General features: G+C 38.2%; 1 protein-coding gene across 36 annotated transcripts in view; it reads left to right on the forward strand.

Moving 5' to 3' along the window:
- LOC145685718 (CUGBP Elav-like family member 1-A) overlaps positions 1–19,972 on the forward strand; it is a 925,590-nt gene that overhangs the window by 112,065 nt on the left and 793,553 nt on the right. The gene's annotated exons all lie outside the window — the stretch shown is intronic.

Consider the following 19,972-nt stretch of genomic DNA (forward strand, 5'->3'; position numbering starts at 1 on the left):
GGTGTTTCAAAACAACACCGAGAACTTTGGGAGGTGATTCCTGACACCAAGATAAAACAAGAAGTATAGAGCAAACTGGGTGCACAAATACTTCCTTTCGGAGTTATAGGCTGCCGAAAACACGAAAAAAAAAAGAAAGAAATCTAAACGTCCATAGTTCCAATAGTATGGAACCTACCGTAGTCGGGTCAAGACTATATTTAGAAACTAGTATGTGCCCTATTCAAATATCTATGTTTCAGAATCCTGCGGTACTTCCGCAACAATTTTTATAGAGGTAGTTTGTGAGTACTTCAAATTATATGCTCGTAGACAAACTCTCTCTATAAAAATTGTTGCGTGAGTACAGCAGGATTATGAAACATGTATTTCTGGATAGCGCACATATTAGTTCCTAAGTGATCTTGACCTGACTGTGGTAGGTCCCATACTTTCGGAGCTATAGACCTTTAAATTTCTTTTTTTTTTTTCATGTTTTCGGCAGCTTATAACTCCGAAAGGAAGCATTCATGCACCCAAGTTGCTCTATACTTCTTGTTTTAATCTTGGTGTCAGGAATCGCCTCTCAAACGTTGTCGGTATTGTTTTGAAACACTCTATATATATTAATCAGTCTTACACTAATAAAAGACGTGAAATTCTTATGTAAGTGGGGAACGCTGGTCTCCTCCCATGTTGAATCTGAAGTGACGTAGGTTGTGGAATCCTCATGTGTAGTGTACGAAAAAATCGACAATACGTTTTTATTTTTTTTTATTTTTTTGTAAATCTAAAAATTTTTGCTTTACATTAACCACGCCACGCATTACGATGAAACTGATAATAATACCTACCTTCATCAACCTGTTCGTTATTGACATTAGCAAGATGACAGTATAGTATGTAAATGTGGTTAATGATTTTTATTTCATTTTGAGTTTAGCGTCCCTTTAGCAGCGAGGCTATATGAGACGTGAACCTACAAATTAGGGGGCACAGTGGGTCAATGGTGGAGCGCTTACTTCTCGTGTGTGGTGTCCCTGGTTCGATCCCAACCCAGCTAAGTTTGTGGTAAACAACATTGTGTAAGTGGGTTTTCTCGGTGTACTTTCTTTTTCCCACATTCGCATTCCACCAATTCTCCCATCATTCATTTGCTTTAATCATCCATCTTCCTTAGCCTGAGGGACATAATCGTGGGACGTTAAACTGAAATATTTCACTTCATTTTCATTTTTAACGTGATAACCTAACCACGGGAATCAAACCCAGGTCTCCGATGCCAAAAGCGCGTACGCTAGCTAACTTCTTAGCTACCAGGGAGCTTATGTGGGTTAATGAAGGTGTAGCCGAAAATTAGGTTAACTTGTAAATTTTAATTTTTTGTTTAATTTATAAAATTATCGAAAGATGAGACCGATACCAATCAATACATGACATCAAACTGAACAAAACTATATGCATGAGAGCAATGTGTAATTTTTGAGTAAATCGAAATAATAATAAAAAAAACTGTGGCGCAAGGAGGTATTGATTTTGGTGGAAGAATTTATTATCTATTTGCATATCGTGTTTGTATATATATATATATATATATATATATATATATATATATATATATATATATATATATATATATATATATATATATATATATAACTGTTAATTGTGGGATAGTTGGTTTTATTTTCCTAATTGTGACACCATATTGCTTGCAAGTAACGTGTCTTTTAAGAATATATAGGGTTCAAAATTTATTAACCTGGAATTTATAGCCACACGAAATGTAATTTCTTTCTAGTTCCATCTTAGTGGTTTCTCGAGTACGTTAGAGGACTTCCTTGTCTAGTCAAGAAAATTCTCTGAACTTTTTTTTTTTTTTTTGGTATCTAAATGGTGTCGGTGAAGACTCGTCGTTCTCTCCGCATTTTTATCATAACGTCCACAAGGCTTTTTATCTCCCAGCTTTTATCTGTCGCTCCAATCTCTCCGTATGCGCTACTCCACCACCACACGAGTCCCCTCCGAGAAAACCCCTCACCCGTACATCTCCAAGAAGACAAGGAACATCTCGGCAATGTTGCCATCCTGTGCGTGTGTTCTTAATGAATGCCAAAACGTGCTAGAATACCAAAACAATGTAAGATTATACTGGCCCTCTCGTCTGAAGGCATGGGCGCCCGTAGGGATGCGCACGAGACAAGATTTTAGACTGTCTCATCTCGAAAATGTACTATAAAAGTGATGTCTCGACTCGAAAAATGTATATTTTTCTATTGGAAGAGCTGTGTCTCGACTCGAATTTTGTCAGAAAAATCCTGTCTCGACTCGTCTCGTGCGCATCCCAAAGCGCCCGGCGTGGATGGCAGGGTGGGGCCCGAGCCCCCTTGGCTCACGAAAATGTATTATATTTCTTAAGATTTTCTCAATACAAATAAAAAATACCAAACGTAATATAGGAACCCGGGATTTGAGCCCCCTTAGAAAATTTTCTTCGGGCGCCCATGTCTGAAGGGTCTCTACTTCGATCCCAGGGTATGAAAATCGAAGGTATACCGACCGTAGTGTTGCCAACAAGACGAGAAGCGTATGTTTAAATTCGAGAGGATATAAAAAATTTCGTGGACAGAACTACAGGGTTTCAACGGTCTCGAAAAGTCAGGGAATTTTAAGTAGACCTATGGATTTTTACTTGTACTTCTCAGAACTCATTTGTCTTTTTCCTTACACGGCTGTTTGGTAAGGGATACTTAATAAAATAAATTAGTTTGTTTTGCAAAACTTCCGTACCTACACGGTTCCCGATGGGGACACTTGGTCGAAAAAGTGTTAAAGCTTTTTCAATCCAGCCATCCTGAATGAGGTTTTCCTGTGTTTTTTCTCTTTCACGTCAAGCAAATACCGGGATAGTACGTAACATACAGGTTCCAGGCCGCTTCCTTCCTTCTCCAATCCTTCTTTATTCTCTTTATTAACTTAATAACTAATCAGTTATTTGATCAAATTAATGCAAAATTTACTACAAAATTTAAAAGTGACTGTGTTTACTGTTATACGGGAATATTATATAGTTTTATGACACTGTAATTTTAAACTTAAAAAAAAAAAAAACTTTTGTGCATTATATTTTGGTTGTTCGTTGTGCCCGTGTACTCCAAACATAATTATGTGCACTTCATTACTTAATACGTACAATCACAATTTTACAACTTTGTCCTTTGTACGTATGTTCCTAATATTATATTAAACAACCCACAGTTATTTAAATCACGGTAGATGCTCTTAAATCCTCTCAAACCAATAATTAAGAGCTAATTAACATAAATCACAACCACTATTTTAACGTATGAATAACAACCCAATTATTCGATAATTCCACAAACTAACTATAAGCTTTTGGGTTCAGTCTCAGAAATAAAACACTTCCAGCCCACTCATATAAAACACTAAATTACTTCCCAACAGGCATTTGTTGTAATTTGCTGTCGATTTTTTTTTTAAATGAAATTCTACGAGAGACCCCATGCACCAGAGGTAAGCGCTCTGCCATTAAACTACCATGTCCCCACCCCCTTCCATAGATATAGATTAGATGTGGCTGGATGTACAGTTTACAGTGTTGTCGAACCAGCGTAATAGTTGAAATTTCAATCTTCTTCCACCAAGAATCGAGTTGAGTTGAATTGATTTTAGTTTAGCGTCCCTTTCAGCAGCTAGGCTATATGAGACGTGGACCTACTGATTAACATGGAATCCGAACCACATGAGCTCCCGCCGGAAATCGAACCCGGGTCTCCCACGCCAAAGGCGCGTATGCTAACCGCTTAGCCACGAGGGAGCTCTCCACCAGGATTCGAACTCAAGACTATGTACTCCAAATACACATGCGCTAGCGCTAGCCTTTAGATCAGCGTTGAGGGCTAGAGTTACATTTAATCTGATACGACGAACATATGAAAATAACCTTTCGTCGTAAAATGTGTTCTAAATATTGTATTTCGCTGGGATTTACAATAGTAATATATATGGTCTGTACAAAATGTATCGGGACTGATTTTTTTCTAAGGTGAACAAGTGGAAGGGGGTCTCTTGGTGCAGATATTATAGGGAGCTAGCTTGTTTACCAGCGGGGGCTGAGGTAGAGGGATGAAAATTTCAACATTTTTTCTGCCTGACTCTTGAGACACTCCCTTACCCTCCTTCTATATGTAAGCGTTGCCAGGGGTAGAAAATTGTCACGTGAATGTCATTCTGAAGAGTTAGTGTGAGTTGGTTATTTGTTGTGTGCTGTTGTGGTTGCGGTTTTGTTGCTTATTATTCATTTGACAATGTCTTCACAACGTAAGAGATTGCAAACTATTCACAGCGAAGCTAGAGAAGTAATGCTAGACCGCTCCGTCACGCGGGTGGTTATAAAATATAGAAGGTGAGTAATATGCAAAACGTACCCAAATACAGTAACTGCTTGTGCAAATTTGTAAATGACGAGTTTTAAAAAAAAATCTTTCGATAAGGATTGCATAATTTGCATAAACTCTTTGAATTAAGTAAGTATTAGGTGACAACGCCCTGGCAACCCTGCTCAGGACCGTCGAGTGACCGTTTCTTGGTTACGGAGGTGGGGCACCTCTCAATCAAATTTGAGTTCCTCAGCCTCGCATTAAAGCCAGCTCCCCATAATACGTCGGTCTAGGCTGATAGGTATGTGACGCGACCTGACTTTAGAAAAGGTCGATCGCACCCCTAATGTACAATTGTTTTTGAGGGTAGTTTTTGAAATTGATTTCAAAGGCGACCAGTGGCGGATCTAGAAGGTGAAGTTGGAGGGGGGGGGCATTCTGAAGCCAGACTATAATAAATATGTCGTGAGTTTATTATAAATTTTCAAAAAATATGTAAATAATAGCTTAAGTTAGTTTTTTCAGTCAAAAAAGTGGAGGGGTTAGGCCCGACGGTTGCTGGCTAAATCCGCCACTGATTTGAGACGTGTTGGGCTTAAGTCTTTTATTATTATTATTATTATTATTATTATTATTATTATTATTATTATTATTATTATTATTATTATTATTATTATTATTTGGACAATATGGTAACTGGTGATTAGTTCCTGGCGAAGTAGTGTTGCCTCAGCCTCGCTTTAGTGACAACCTGGTCCCGCCCGACTTTTTTTTTTCTCTTTCCTGTGATGAAACCTAAACGGAAACCATTATGAAACAATGGAAAGATTGCAAGCAGCTTAGACACAATGTCTGAAGGATATTACTGTTGCAGACTTTCCAAAAGGCGTAGCAAGTGTAGAGGAAGCGCTGGCAACGGTGTATTGACACAAAAGTATCTTATTGTACAGAAAAATGAAATGAAATCCACGGTTATGCCGGTTAGGCTAAAGGAGACGGTGATAATGAGAAATGAGTGAAATGATGGAATGAAGAAAGTGGGAGGAAACGGGAGAACCCCGAGAAAACCCATGAGCACTGTGTTTGTCCACCACAAAGTCCACATGGCGTGAGCTGGGATCGAACCAGAGACCCCAAGCACCGGAGGTGAACGCTCTACCACTGAGCCACCGCGCCCCCTCTTATTGTACAGAATTTGAACCCACTGCACAAAAAAATCTCGCTTAAAAAAACTCTTGTCACTTATACGTAGGAAATTCTCATACGCGGGCAGTCCCACACCCAGAAATTTTTGTTGGAACGGGTTCAATACTATAAGAAACTACGTTTAGATGGTATTGAATCTATTATTCTGCACCTGAAAAGACTATAAATAATTGTAAAATACTTCTACCTACATTTTTAGAAAATATACTAGAACTAGATTGTTTTTTATAAGAGAAAGAGTTCCCGTTCTAACAAATATAGTTTTATTGAAAAAAAACTCCGATATTGTTATCAGTTTGTCTGCCATGTTAAAAGTAAACGTTTAAAACTTACAAGATTATAAGAATTTGCCCCGAGTGATGATTCGAATACCATTTCGTACGTGGTACCTCTAATTATTTCAGCCTATTCCAATACTCTAATTTTAATTTCCAGTCTGCCATATACTATTTGAACTACAGCGAAAATGAACTGATCGCCCCAGCCCCTCTCTGGCTTAACCCCAAGTTCGCCGATTCTGGGGGGTCGGGCCCCCAATGCTCATGTGGGGCCCCACATTGTATTTATGAATATACAATATTTGGCATGATTTGAATGCAATTTGTCTTAAAATCGTCATATACGCCTCCTGTATCTGAATGCCCCCCCCCCCCGAAATTTACAGAGAAATCGGCGCCCTTGCTTAACCCCACTTAGCTATGTTCAAGTAGGTAGGCTAGAACCTGCCTAACGCACAGCAAAACACTCGTAGGCATAGTCTCATGACCTTCGGTGCTGGAAAAGGATATTATATTCTGCTTGGTTGTGTTTACGAACACCCTACATCATATGCTTCTATTTACAAATATCAACCAAGTGCGCCTTACTATGGATTACTATGGCTGCAGACGACCGAGCCAATAGAGACACAGTGATCATGAGATTACGTTGGAACAATAACGCCACCGCCTCACGTGAGCATCTACATAACCGAGACGATTTTAACGAGAGGCATCACTCTGTGACTGGTCAACCGTCCTCTAGCTTGCATGGAGCTCTAGGAGATACCTAACCCAAAGCCTCTAGTTTGCTCGGAACTGTAGGTTTCCTCTCTGTCCTCTTAGCTTGCACGGAACTCTTTTGGACCTCCTAACCTCAGACACCTAGCTTGTTTCGGAGCTCTGTGGCTCTTAACCCCCTCACTGCTTGCATGGAGCATTGAGGATTCTAAAATCCACTTCAACTAGCTTGCTTTGGAGCTCTGTGTGGCGATTCTGCTCTAGGCTGCTCGAGGCTTGGGCCATCTCTCTTTAACCAGTATTAGAGATTATAGTAATATATTGTTTGTACTGGATTTTGTAATAAAAACCAGCAGTGGGAAAACAATTCTGGACTGTAATTTGCCCTATGATCTACCAACACCTGCAGAAGCAATATTCCAAACAATCAAATCAAATCAAGAGGACAGCCCTAAAACAAAATATATCGATTAGTTTTGATAAATATGGTAGAGTTGGAATCATTGCTTGTGTGTCGCAAACCCATGCAGAGACTATCTTCCGTCGTTGTGTTTTCCCTTCTTCGAGTGAGGACGTGTCGATATTAGTCGCTGCTAAACCACCCTCCCCGCTCATTTGAGACTTGAGCGCAGAAAGGAATTTTAATAAGGCGAATTTTCCTTCCTTCCGTCCTTACCGATTTCTCTCACGGACCAGTAAGTAAGGGATCCTTTCTTTAATATAACGTGAAACTGTTCCTTTAAAGTACGCTGGTAAAACAGAGATTTTAAACATACACTAATATAATTTCTATTTATACTAATAACAAATTTGATTGCTATTAAGAGTTATAAAGGAAAAAAAATAAGTAATATCACAATTTAAGTTATGAATACGAATAAATAAAATTCATATACAGTATGTCGAAAAAATAACGGAACTTAAATTAAACAAAACGAATTAGGTATTTTACCAACCATAGCTCTTTTTCGGAATCGCCTCAATGACTCGTCACGGCAGACTCGACGTGTTTAGCACTGTCATAAAATTTTCCTTTCAGGGACAATTTTAATTTTGGGAATAGGAAATAGTCACACGGCTATAAATCAGGCGAATACGGAGGATATGTAAGCACACAGGTTTGCTTTTTATCCAATGCAATGTTCAATGCGAGCAGGTTTGTCGGTTGTCAGTTAAGGGTTTTCACTACAGCGAAATTAAACTTCCGCTAATTTTAGAGTTTTCTGTAATATCTTCGAAAAGTAGAAACGTAGTGAACTATACAATACGATTTTGCATGTGGTACTTTTACCACAATTCACCTATCTGCTTTTGATATGCCGCTATTTACAGAACCCGCAAAAAAATGTTAAATCTATCTTCAGTTCCAAATCGAAAGCAGATAGATGAGTTGTGATAACGGTATCGCATGCAAAAATCGTATTGTCTAGTTCACTACGTTTCTGCTTTTCGAATATTTTTATTTGTTTTGAAGGTATTACAGAAAAACTCTGAAATTAGCAGAAATTTAATTTCGCTCTAGTGAAGACCCTTAAGGTGTGCGGAACAAATCGAGCACTGACTTTCCGTTTCTTTAAATTCTTTGTCAAAATTTCATGAATCACGTCTTTCGTCGTATTTAATTTCTTCGCCATCCATCTCACAGTCGAATTCGCAATCATTTCACGTATTTGCTCCACCAGTTCATTGCGATTTTTGTTTTTTCGTCCTTCCTGGCTTTTGGACGTCTTCCAAGGACTCACGACCGTCCCGGAATCGCGTATACCACTCGAACACACGTGTACGAGATAAGCACTCATCACCATACACTTGTTTCATCATTTCCAATGTTTGTGTAAATGTTTTACCTAGCTTAAAACAAAAATTAATATTGGTTCTGTGCTCCGTCGTGTTTTTGTGACGAGGTGACATAAAATACATCCACTTTTCTTGCTATAACCTGACACTCCGTTAATCGATTCTCATGATTGTGGTCTTGTTGTGTTCAGCAGATATCCAATTTTCCGATAATATGTTGCTTCAATAGATGGAGCTAGTGGCTATCTCCGTTACTTTTCCGACATAGTGTGTGTATAGGCAAGAAGAGACGCGCAGATCTACCTATACTTCAACACAAAAATACAAATTAGGAATGAGGCATCTTCACTCATTTTGTCCTCATAAAGATCCTCCTTTACCCTTACTTTAGTACATAAGGATCAAGTGAGGTTGAATTCGATTTTTCTTTTGAGGAAGGAGTGTCAATATTACTTGAGGGGAAGCACATAAAGATTATTTGAGCATAAGGAAATTACTTGGGGGTAAGGGTGAGGTGATTATTTAAGTAGATGGCGCCGCCTACAGTATTATTATTAAAGTATGTAGCGCCATCTACAATATTATTATTAAAGTAGGTGGCGCTGCTTACAATGTTATTAGTTTAATAAGTGGGTGTCTTTGCAATATAAGCATTATTAAAGTAGATGGCTTCACCTACAATATTATTATTAAAGTGGGTGACTCCACCTATAGTATTATTGAAGTAGGTGTCTTCGCCTACAATAGTATTTTAGAAGTAGGTTACCAGCAGTGACGTAACTATAGAGAAGCAAACGGGTCATGTGTGCCCCGGGCGCCGGATTGGGGAGCGCAAAACTAGGCAAATATTTATTTTCACTATAAAATAGGGAAAGGAGTTTTAGCAAACTAAATATCATAAAAGTTACCTCAGAAACTTAACAGGACAACAACTACTCACCAATCTTAGGATCATATCCATAGAGCATAAGTTAGCTTCAAAGCTATCTTTTGAGGACATTGTAAAACCCTTGGCAGCCAAAAGAGCCCGCAAAATTAAATATTAGTTCCAGCTTTTTGTGTTTTCATTTAGCTTACATCGATTTAAAAGATTTGCTAGATGTCCGAGTATAATACTCGAGACAACAGCCTGACTGTTTGTCATAATTAAATATTTTATTCTAAAGCAACAGACTGTTCATTCATTCTACACGTATGCACATCAGGGGCGTCATTTAGGGGAAGCAGGAGGTGACAATTGCCCCCCCCCCCCCAAGAATTTGACGAATACATACACTTTAATCGATTGTCTACTAATCTACTGGCACAAAACGTGAAAGCCTTATGTAGAGTGTATTTGGTTGCTCTTGCCCCCCCCCCTTCAGTGAAGTCTGAAATGGCGCCCCTGATGCACATCCCGATATAATTCCAGAAACATTATGATTTGCAGTTATTATAATAAGTAGGGTCCGGAAGTTGAGGAAAAATCCTCTTTTTTACGAGTACCCAAAGACGAGGCTTAACATATGTTCATTTTGGGTCATTGTAGGCCAGAAAATAGTGGATTTGTCTTTTTTCGTTGCCATTTTCTGGCGTTTTGTTGTTATTGTTGTTGTTTATTGGTATTTTTTTAAAAAGCTATTCATAAGTCTTAACGTCTTTTTTGCACTTCCTCTTTCGACAATAAATTTACTGGCCATAAACTTGAATGACCACTACCTGTTAAACATCTTTTCTTTAGTAAAAAAAAAAAAAAAAAAAAAGATTCTTCAACGACTGGACCAGATCTGCAACAATCACAAGTCAGATAAGAAGGTGTAACAATCTCCTCCCGCAAGGAAGGGGGTGAGGGTGGTGAAATTTCCTTATTTTAGTTTGTATTTCAGTTTGTGGAAGAAGGACATACCATTAACATAAAAGAAGCTTGTATTTCTTGAACATTATACCTATTAAATATGTAATTCTAATTAAATTGGGTCTTATTTTTACGTCTTTTTTTTTTCCAGTTTTTAGGTCCTTTTTAGATATTTTTAGGTGTTTTTATAGGTGTTTTTTAGGCAATTTTTAGGTCTTCAACTTCCGAGCCCTAAGAATATGCCAATTATGCTACTCCCAGATTATTTGGCAATTAAATACTAACTAGTTCGGTGTTTTGTCTTGTACTAGAAATTTAAATTAAAAATTAAATTATGCACTGCAAGTTTGAAATCAAGCTTTACCACTTGAAGAAAAAGTGGAATAGGAGAATTACTGTGAGATCCAATATCAAGTGTAGTCGGGGAGCGTTTTAGTTTGGGTGGTCAGAGGGGGGGGGGGAGAGTTCTTGCCTCGGCGACAACTAACCTAGTTTAGGGTGACCAAATCGTCAACTAGAAAAAACGGGACAACTTTTTACTTTTGGATAGGTTGCTCCTCTAAATATATATTTTTACCTCTCCGTTCTCTCTCCCTCTCTCTCTCTGTATCTCTCACAAAAAGAGCAAATTTACACTTTTTCGTTTTAAAACCTATTGAGAAGGTTGTGGAATTAATTAAATAACAAGTAACTATCAGCAATTAATAAAAAATGAAATTTTGAAAACATTACTAAAATATATGAAACACTCATCAATATCTGTCAATCAACAAAAATCTGTCACCGACAGAATTTATAACAAACTACTCTCGACATCGGATTCAAACTGCCTTTATATATTTGCTTTTTCTTACTTTTAAATATTATTTCACTTACAGCTAGTTTTCTTTTTTACTTTCACATTTATAGTTCTATAGTTTTGTTTCCCTTTCGTAAATGACAATATGTTACATCTTAGTCAAATCACGGAAACACTGTACTGTACTGATGACAGCGCCTCAGTCTTCTGCCGCCCGAAACAGAGATTAAAAACAGTTTGTTTTTCATAAGACTTTCAACCCCTTGCACTATTTTCTGCGGCGGTGGCTCAGTGGTAGAGCATTCGTCTCTGGTTCCTGGGTTCGATCCCAGCCCCTGCCAAGTGAACTTTGTGGTGGACAAACACCGCGTGCGTGGGTTTCCTCGGGGCTCTCCCGTTTCCTCCCACTTTCTTCATTTCACCATTTCATTCATTATTCATCATCACCGTCTCCTTTAGCCTAACCGGCATAACCGTGGGACGTAAAACTGAAAGATTTCACTATTGTCTGCGGAGTGGGAGTGTTGGAGGGAAACAGTGCAGCGTCGCAAAACATATCGCAAACGTCGTAATGACTTTGCTCAGTAATTAGACATATTTTCCAATATAATGACATAGTTTAGAAAATAATAATATAAATTAGGAAATTTTACATTGGAAAGTTTTTTGTACCTATTGTACGTAAATACGGGACATTTTGGCGTCCTGGAAAAAAAATTTTGGGACACCGGGAATGGTAGTGAAAAAACGGGACAATCCCGTTTTTACGGGACTGTTGGTCACCCTAGCCTAGTTGCGTCGCTGGACTTTAAGACGAAGGCGTTAGCAGAGACCCATAATCCATGTTCAAGCTTTACAACTGGCGTTAAGTGATTTTCCCGTAATGACAGTTCACTTTTCGTAATAATGTATATCTTATATTTGTATAGTTTTCTTACGCTGTGTTTGATTGGAAAATCTCTTATCCACAGATACAACAAGCAGTCCAAGATACAGAGAGAGCGAACTGGGCGTAAGGTGAACGTCCTTTGGTTTTGAAAGCGCCTTCCATCCATATCTTTTGAAAAAGCTATGTCAGCGTCTGTTAACACTTGTGCCAATATTAAACATTCCGATAATATATAAATAGATTTCTATACGGACATATTGGAAAAAGCACTATGCCAGGCTTGACTGCTGATAGGCTGTTGTTTATTTTGGAGTTGGTGGCAATCACTTAACTTGTATGAGACAAGGCGTAATTTTGGTTCTGGTGAATTCTGTTTCATGTCCATCGTAAAGTCAGACGCTGCGTAAAGTAAATCGAATTGAATGGGGTTGTTAAGTTTGATTGAAAGCTCCAGGACAGACTTCAAATGTTATTTTCCCAGAGTCCATTAGGGAGGGAGTCAGCGGGAGGGGGGAGGGAGGCTTCAAGCTAGGACTTTTGTTATTATAAGCTGAACGGATAAATCCATAAGTGATCAACCTTATGAGGGGAACGCCATTTTGCTGGTCATGAGAGAAAATGGCGGTGCAATGATAGAGTGTTCAACTTTTTTGTTAAGAAAAAAGCATTAAAAGCATTGACTCTAGTACGATCCTGGGTCATGGATCGAAAATTGTATTGAACAGTGTGGTTTCCATCTCTTAATTCTGTTTTTTCCTGTTTCCTAAAGGAATTTGGTTTGTTGAAACTCCTTTTGGGTTGCATGATAGCTCAGTGTTGGAGCGCTTACCTGTGGTACGTAGGGGTCCCTGGTTCAATTCCCGGCTAAGAAAGTTTGTGGTGGACAACACTGTGTTCTTGGGTTTTCTTGAAGTACTCGCGTTTCTTCTTATTTTCTCATTCCACCAAATTCTATTATCATTCATTTCGCATTAATCATTGTCTCCCGTAGCCTAAAGAGTATAAGCGTGTGTCGTTAAACTCATGGAAATAGGGATGCGCACGAGACGAGTCGAGACAGGATTTTCATGACAAAATTTGAGTCGAGACACGGCTCTTCCGAGAGAGAAATATACATTTTTCGAGTCGAGACATCACTTTTACAGCAGATTTTCGAGACGAGACACCCACAAATCTTGTCTCATGCGCATCCCTACAAGGAAGTGTGTTGAAACTCCTTTTTATTTCTCCTGTCCGTGTCTGCCTGACAGGCAGGGCTGGATTAATTCATCTGGAAGCCCGGGACTAGAAAAAATATGTGGCCCCTGCTGACTTCGCCTAATACGTTTTTGTGAAAGTACACAGGAATAGTAGCAAGAGTTAAAAGAATATGTTTCATATTTTTCGTCATATTTTATGATGATGATTGTATCTTTATGATTTTTTTAGATAGCCAGTTGAGATTTTGATCATTGTGGACGCCCCTGTCAACCTGGAGGCCCGGAGTTACAGCCCCCTTAAGTCCCTCCCTTAATCCGTCACTGCTGTCAGGAAGACTAAAATTATCAAGAACTACGAATATCAATTTTGATCGGGATGTAGAGAGGCAAAGCTCGTTCATTGAAGTGATGTTCGAACCGGAAGTAGTAGAAACAAAACCATTTCCGGTTTCAACGTTCAGCAAAAACAGTAATAGATAGCGAAAAATTGTTTCCTGCAATCTACGTATGAAGCGTCCCAAAAATACATTTCATATTCACTCATAAGTTTCTGCTGAAACTGGAAATGATAAAAATCCAGCAACTTCCGGTTGCAGTGTTCATCTACATATAGAGCAAAGCATGCGCACCGACTCCGTGAGTGCTTCAGGGCTCCAGCGTCCACACAAACAATCTTAGTTTGGACCCGGGTTTGAACTCCTTTCTCTTTCGTTTAAGTCAGCCATCTTATCGAGTAAACTAGGGCAGCCCCAACTCATCTTTATAGTACCGATATATTTTACTTTATCACAGCACAGCCCTTTCTGACATTGTTCATAAAAGATTTTAACTACAAGGAAATCAATAAAAAAAAAAAAAAATATGGAGACACCCTGAAAACATATAACATGCCCCACCATTGATATGCACCCAGATAAATTATGGAAAGTCGGCGCCGTTGGAGCAAAGTCGATAAAAGATAGCGAGAAAATGTTTCTTTTTTGTTTGGAATCGATTAAGCGTTCTGAAAACAGACATTATCTTCTCCCTTAAGCATCGATTCAAAGGGGAAGTAGTACAAATCAACCATTTCCGGTTTTAACTTTGATCACTTTAGAGCAAAAAGAAATAGAAAACAAGTAACATTTTTCTTCAATCAAATAATTGTTTCAATAATATATGCTATCTCCACTCTAATATCTCTACTAAAACCGGAATATCCACTATCTTCTTTACTTTCAGATTTAATTGAGACGGTGCATGCTGGCTCAGTGGTAGACTGCTTATCTCTAGTACGCAAAGTTTCTGGTTCGATCCCCGGTCAAGTCAGTTTGTAGTGGACAATATTGCATCCATGCGTTTTCTCGGGGTACTTCTGTTTATTCCCACTTTCTCATTCCACCAGTTTTTCCATCATTCATTTGCTTTAATCATTGTCTCCCGTAACAATCATAATCGTGGGACATAAAACTCAAAGATCTCATTTTTTTTTCTAAGGGAGCAAGACATTTTGCTACTTTTTGATTTACACACACACACACACACACACATTATATATATATATATATATATATATATATATATATATATATATATATATATATATATATATATATATATATATATATATAATATCTTCAGGGGATCCAGGATTGTCTGACGGGGGGTTCACCAGTAACTGCCACTACATTTGAATTAATTTTGAATTTTTAAATGCTTCTATGAATGAGGAATATTGTTTTACTTGGTGAATCCTTTTCCTTCAACCTTCAGAAAATCGACTTAAACTATTGCTTTTGCAAAACTCCGTTTTCTTTCAAACCCCAAACAATATCATAACTGCAGCATGTTTCGAAAAAAAAAAATCTATTTTCAGTGTTAGCTTCTCGTTTAAGATAGTGTATATTTACAACGAAGTGGGTACACGTGCACCGGTGCATCCCCTGTAAATCCGGCCCTGCACATATATAATATCGATTTTCTCAAAAACTATGCATGAGGAATTATACTCACTTACAGGAACACCCGCAGGATTTTTTTTTTTTTTTTTTTTTTTTCAAGGGAGTACAAAACACCGATTCTAACTCCAAGAGTGTCAAAGGACTGATTTTAATTGAGAGCAAAAGACGGATTCTAAGGAAGACAAAAGACCGATTGCAAGGAGTATATACACATATATTTACAGTCGCGAATACTTTGATACACTCATACACATAATAAATACATCATACACAACAAATTTTAAGCTCATGTCCTTAATAACTACAGTAAACTATTGTTCTATAGTATTTAATATAAACATATTAAGTGCTACAGTGTGTGAGAGAAAATTAGTATGTTTTGACATGTATTTTGGAAAATACTGAGGGCAACTACGCCTTCTTTCCTTCCTCTGCGGGCGGCCATGCTCACTTACATAATTTTGTTCTGCTTAATAAGTATTGATTGGTCAATGTCTTATCTTTAGACATTTTATCTTATTATTTTTATTTATTATTGCTAATATATCCCGGGTGGCCCAAGTGCGTATATGATGTTTCACTGACTGTAGAATTTGTAATTCTGGACAAAAAATTTCGATATGACAACACTGTGTAGCCTGAAAGTGGGGATAACAATCACTGGAGCACCGCCACACTGTGCCATACGAGAGCGAGAGTAGCAGAACGAAACATTCCCGAACCGCTGGAACGGTCGACATGGATCTCGGGAGTGGCCAGCTCGAAAAAAAAAAATGAAATGAAATCTTTAAGTCTAACGTCCCACGATTATGCCGGTTGGGCTAAAGGAGACGGTGATAATGAGAAATGAGTGAAATGGTGGAATGAAGAAAGTGGGAGGAAACGGGAGAACCCCAAGAAAACCCATGAGCACGGTGTTTGTCCACCACAAAGTCCACACGGCGCGAGCTGGGATCGAACCAGGGACCCCAAGCACCGGAGGTGAACGCTCTACCACTAAGCCACCGCGCCCCCAGTGGCCAGCTCAATCTCCCAGTTTGTCACCACCTGACTTTTTCTTATGGGGTATTTTAAAGAACAAAGTATATTAACATCTTATACGCAAGATGTCGGAAAACCTGAAAAGGTTTCTTCTTAGAGTTAAAATAGTGATGCTAAGTCAAGTAGTTCCATCTTGCAAGTCTAATTTTTTCCTCGTTCCTTAAAATAATCCCACACTCCGAAAATATATTTCAAATAAGTTCTTAGCTCTACACTAAGTTTCACTGTACTTTCATAAAAAAAATAAACCACTTTGTTATTAATCAAGACATTCGGAGTTGTGTTGAATTCCTTCAATACTTTTGTTCAGATCTTTTCTTTCGTTCAATACTAAAAATGAATGATTGACTTAGGTTAACATTAAATGGAATAAAAACATGCATACTGGCGACGCAGTAAACTATCATATATAGGGTGTTTCAAAGCAACATCGACAACGTTTGGGAGGTGATTCCTGACACTAAGATAAAGACAAAAAGTATAGACCAACGTGGGTGCATGAATACTTCCTTTCGGAGTTATAGGCTGCCGAAAACATGAAAAAAATTAACTTTAATGGTCCATAGCTCCAATACTATGGGATCTACTTTAGTCGGGTCAAGACTTCACTTAGGAACTATTATGTGTCCTATCCAAAAATACATGTTTCAGTATCCTGCGGTACTCACGCAACGATTTTCATAAAGGGAGTTTGGCTAAGGGCATATAATTTGAAGTACTCTCCAACTATAAAAATTATTCCGGAAGTATCACAGAATTCTGAAACTTGGACATTTGGATAGGGCACAAACTAGTTTCTAAGTGAAATCTTGACCCGACTACGTTATGTTCCATAGTTTTGGAGCTAGCGTTCTGCTCCTTGTTCATTGTTTCGTCAGTGTGTAACGGACCTCAGTATAGTACACTTGCCGCTGTTCCTCATTATAAATTCACAGTACGTGCAGTACTGTATTCGTAAATTGTTCTTCGGGTTAATGTTTTTAAAGTGTACTATAGTGAACTCCGGGCTATCGAGCTTTTTTTGTTATCCGGACTGCCCTTCCGGCACATTAGGCAGGATACTCGAGAGTCTACTGTAAATAATTATGGACCACCCTGTTAATATTATCTCCCCAAAAAACATTAATACCGGTAATAATGTAGAATTGTAGAGTTTACTCTTTTTATTCTCTTTATTCTTTATTTATATATTCATAATATGTATATGCACAATTATTTGTAAATAGAATCCAATACTATACCGACATTTTGATTCGGTTAATAAATCTAATATTGTTTGTATGTGTTTATGTGTTATAATGATTGATGCCATGAATTCAGGGAGAGAGAGAGACAGGAATTACGTTAGAGAAAAAGCCAATAACTGGTTATCTTTTGCAATTCCACATTTAAACGTTTGTTGAGCTTAGACAGGAATGACTTTAAATTCTCTTAATAAACCATACGATACACAACACAGACGCCCAGCGGGGGAAAAAAATAATGCTGATATATAATATTTATGATGCAATTTGGCAGGAAACCCTATTAGAAATGTATGTATGTAAATAAGTGTCATGGTGTTACGTTTGCGAAGCCATCTAATGTGTCAATATTATTGACACAGAGTTTCACAAATCGAGAAAATACCATGATATAACATAAGCTGTACAAGTAATATAACGTTAACAGTTTGAAGAGTAATGTTCAAAAATTCATTCCTTTAAGTTTTTTTTTAATTTAATTTTATTTTTTTTTTATTGCAGCAGATGTATAACCACGGGGACAAATTTGGGCTTGCACTCAAAGTATTTCCTGGCATCCACAAATGAAGAAAAAAGACTGAAATCTTTCAGTTTTACGTCCCACGATTATAAAAGAGATGGTAATGATGATAAATGAATGAAATGGTGTAATGAAGAAAGTGAGAGGAAGCGGGAGAACCCTGAGGAAACCCGCACACACGGTGTTTGTTCTCCACAAAGTACACTTGAAGCGAGCTGGGATCGAACCAGGGACCTCATGCACCAGAGGTGGACGGTCTACCACTGAGCCACCACGTTCCCTCCCCCCAAGTGGAGTTTGTCTGTAGTGTTGTTTATTCGTGATGTGTACTAGACAAGAATTGTCGAATTTTACTAAACAAGATTTTTTTTTCCATAATGTTTCATTGTCCCGGGGAAGGTCATGGGTATCCACGAAATTTCCCCTATTCCAAGGGCAAATTGTGAGAAATTTCGAAATAATAAAACTTGAAACAAATTTTATTGTTTTTGTATGCGCACTTTCCGAGTAGGGGTCAAAGATCACAGAATTTGATTTTAAAAATAGTTTCCCGGTCTGAATAAACTGTTTCCTGGATTGTACGGAAGTTCAAAATATTACAATTTAACAGAGCATTCAGGATTTATTTTTATTTATTTAGTTATTTATTTTATATATTTACCTCTCTCAGCTTTAAAAGGAATGGGCCTAAATAGTATTTGTAAGTCTTTTCAGATTTTGAGTGTTACTTTTTTAAAAGTTTTGTGTGTGTTTGTGTGTGTGTGTATTCCGAGAGTGATGAAAAGCGGTCATACTTACCACTTAAAGGAATAGACTCTCAGTCTGAGCAAAACACTTCAAATTTGTTGTGAAAGTTAAATATCCTACCACTAAATTTGGTAAACGATTAGATGCGTTTTTCAGTGTGTGCACTCAGTGCGAGCTGATCTTAAAAAAAAAAAAAAAAAAAAAATAGTGGCGGATCTAGAAAGTAAAAATTGTAAGGGGACAGAAAGAACCCAGTCTGATAGGTATGAGTTTCTGATGAGTTTACTATACTGCATACTATAGACTATGATGAGTTTACTATAAACTTTTTAAAATAAAATATATAAGGGGGCCACGGTGACTCAGTGCTAGAACGTTCACCTCTGGTGCTAGGGATCCAGGGTTTGATCCTAGGCCCCGCCAAGTGAACTTTGTGGTGGACAAACACCGTGTGCGTGGGTTTCCTCGGGGTTCTCCCGTTTCCTCCCACTTTCTGCGTTCCACCATTTCATTCCTCTTTCATCATCACCGTCTCCTTTAGCCTAGCCGGCATAACCGTGGGACGTAAAACTCAAAAATTTCATTTTCTAAAATATATAAATAATAGCTTGAATTATTTTTGTCATTTAAAAAATGGGAGTCCTAGGCCCCACTGACCCCGGGCTAGATCCGCCACTGACAGAATAATAATTTAAAGTCCCACCATTATGCATTTTAGGCTAAAGGTGATGAATCTATAAAGAAAATGGATGATTATGAAAGAATTGGTGGAATATATATGTGGGAGGAAATGGTAAAACGTACGAGAAAACCCTCTCATAGGAATTTGTCGATCACAAAGCCGACTTCACGCGAGTTGGGAATCAAACCAGGGATCCAACACAACTGAAGTGAACACTCTACCACTGAGCCACCGCGTCCCTAACATTCAGAAAGACCAGATGTGTAATTAGGAGTTGTCCATCCCCCAAGAGGTTGGGCCCAACCTTCCACCCAAATGTACATTACTTTCCTCCCACACAGTGATATACGCAAGGAATGGGTCCTGGGGGTCCGTACCCCCTCCCCCGAAATTTCTACTTTTTTGTAAATTTAGCCTAATTATAGGGGCAATTTTAGAAATTTTAATATAAAATACCCTCGTATAAAGTGCGGACTCCCCCCCTAAATAAATTCCGCGTACGCTACTGCTCTCACACATTTACCATTCTTCAGTTTGTACCATTTTCGACGAAAAATTATGTCTATCCAAATATTCTTACAGACACGATCTGCACTCTAAAACCCTCTTCTTAGCATTCCTGGGTATAATGTTGCTCACCATAAATTAAAATGACCTATGAACGAGCCAGCTATCCCTAGCACTAGAAATAAGTAAG

The sequence above is a fragment of the Thermobia domestica genome, chromosome 5, assembly GCF_964235325.1.
Source record: "Thermobia domestica chromosome 5, izTheDome1.hap1.1, whole genome shotgun sequence".
NCBI classification, from domain to species: Eukaryota; Metazoa; Arthropoda; class Insecta; order Zygentoma; family Lepismatidae; genus Thermobia; species Thermobia domestica.